This window comes from Brassica oleracea, chromosome C4 (genome assembly GCF_000695525.1).
Source record: "Brassica oleracea var. oleracea cultivar TO1000 chromosome C4, BOL, whole genome shotgun sequence".
NCBI lineage: Eukaryota > Viridiplantae > Streptophyta > Magnoliopsida > Brassicales > Brassicaceae > Brassica > Brassica oleracea.
The window spans coordinates 42,204,680-42,206,776 of NC_027751.1; positions in this window are offsets into that span (position 1 = coordinate 42,204,680).

Here is a 2,097-nt window from a genome sequence, read left to right on the forward strand (position 1 = left end):
AACATTTGAATCATATATATTAACAATACATTAAATGCTACATAAAGAATCCTTATAGCTAACAATACCTCAAATAGTTGTGGTTTTCTATTATTTTTTTGGTTTAGCCTGAGTTTTGGTGATAAAATAAAAAGAAACAATATGGAATTCATTAATTTTTAAATTTTTGTTGATGAATTTGAAGTAACATAAAAACTACATAAATATTTTTTCCTGAATATGATAATACATAGACATATAATCGAGCATGTTATTTATAAATATTAAGCTGTAACAATTAATATCTATTTTATCTTACTTGCTTATTTTTTCTTAAAAAAGAATAATAAATTGGATTTTTTATTTTAAAATTATAAAAATTCAAAAAGAAATGTATTAAAAATATTTTAAATTCAAGAAAATCAAATAATATGAACAAAGAGAAACACTTATATTTATTAATAAATTGTTCTATCAAGTCATAAATATATAATTTCTAAAAAATGAGAAGAATTAGTAAAATTTGTAGTAAAAACAGTGAAATTTATAATTTAAAATAAACTAAAATTTTATTAAAATTTAAAATATATTCATATTGTTTCGTTCATTTGCATACGGGCGGGGCCGACCCTAGTTCTTAATAAAAGTTCTTATTTTTTGAAACAGATAAAAGTTCTTTATTCTTCTTTTTTTACAAAAGATCTTCTTTAGCACTTATTGTAAAATCTATCTCCATTGATGGTTTAACATGTCATGCCATTAAAGGTGTGTACTATAAGTATGTTCTCTTCACCTTTTTAGATTGTCGGTTGTTATTTTTCTTTTACGTCTTTCTTAGCAAGCTGCGACTTTCTTACCTATAGGAATAATGATAATTATTTCTCACAAATGAAATGGATTCACATGGAAATGTCACAAATGTGATAGATTCGCATTGATATGAGATTTTGCAGTGTGACATAATTCAAATGTGATAAAATTTACTTAAAATTTTTAAACAGTGGCATTAGACATGGCGACAGGAGAAATGTTCGTCTACTCTATGAATCCTATCTTTCGTCGTTCTCCACACGCAAGTTCGTCTGCCACTCCCTCCATGTCCATATTTCTCTGCAGTGGTCGCTTTCCTCGGTGAAGCTCTCTCCTTTTCGATCATCTCGACAACTCGATCTGTCGTGTTGGGTGAGAGTTGTAGCTGTAGCGATGGAGATTGCATCTCCTTCATCTCTTCTACAAGATTTAGAGATCGTTCATGAGTTTTGCGTTGCTGCATGCGTACGCTTACGGTAAGAATTTATAGTCGCTTCTTGCCATCTAACTGGTGGAATGCTCATTTCTGTATGTGTTTGGCTTGTGATCTATGTTCACGGAGACTCTGAATGTGGCGTGGAGGCGTGAGCTATGTTCCCTCTAAAATCAAGTCTCTTTGACTTCAGTTCTTGCTAGCTCATCTTGTTGTCCATGAGTTTGAGTAGCATGCTTAGCAGTTCATCATGCAAGGAGTCTCTTTGTTTTATTGTGTTCACGGCTCTTAGAGCTTCAAAAAGAAGTAGCAACGCCTAGAAGTGGTGATACTGCACCCTTTCATTTAGCTGACTTTGAAGAGGAGTGGGGTTGTGGAAGTTGAGCGATGTTAAGGTTTGGTGGTTAATATTATCCCGTCTAAGGCGGTTCTTGATTTTGGAAGAGTGTCCTAGCTTAGACTTGAGGACGGTCTTCGAGCGGGCCTCTATGTTGTTTCAAAGGAATGGTCTTTTGCTTCGGGTGAAAGGATGAAATGGCTTCTTGGTCGGTTGATCGTGGATCCACTTTGTCTTGGGTGTGTGGTTAAAGTTGCACAAACACAAAGATTATAAGAACTTCTCTTCTTATTAGATTTAAAAACTCTCTCAAAACTAAACCTTTCAATGTGTTTCTCTTGATGATGGAACATCTCTCCATGAGAACTCTTTATATAGGAAGAAGCTACATCTTTTCCTAAGGGCAAAGCTACATCTTTTCCTAATAATAATATGGAAACATTCCTAAGCTCGATATGTTTTCCTTTTTCCTTAACCCATCAAACTTCACTTTAATGAGTTAACTTGCTCCTCAAGTTAATTGGAATTATCCAACATT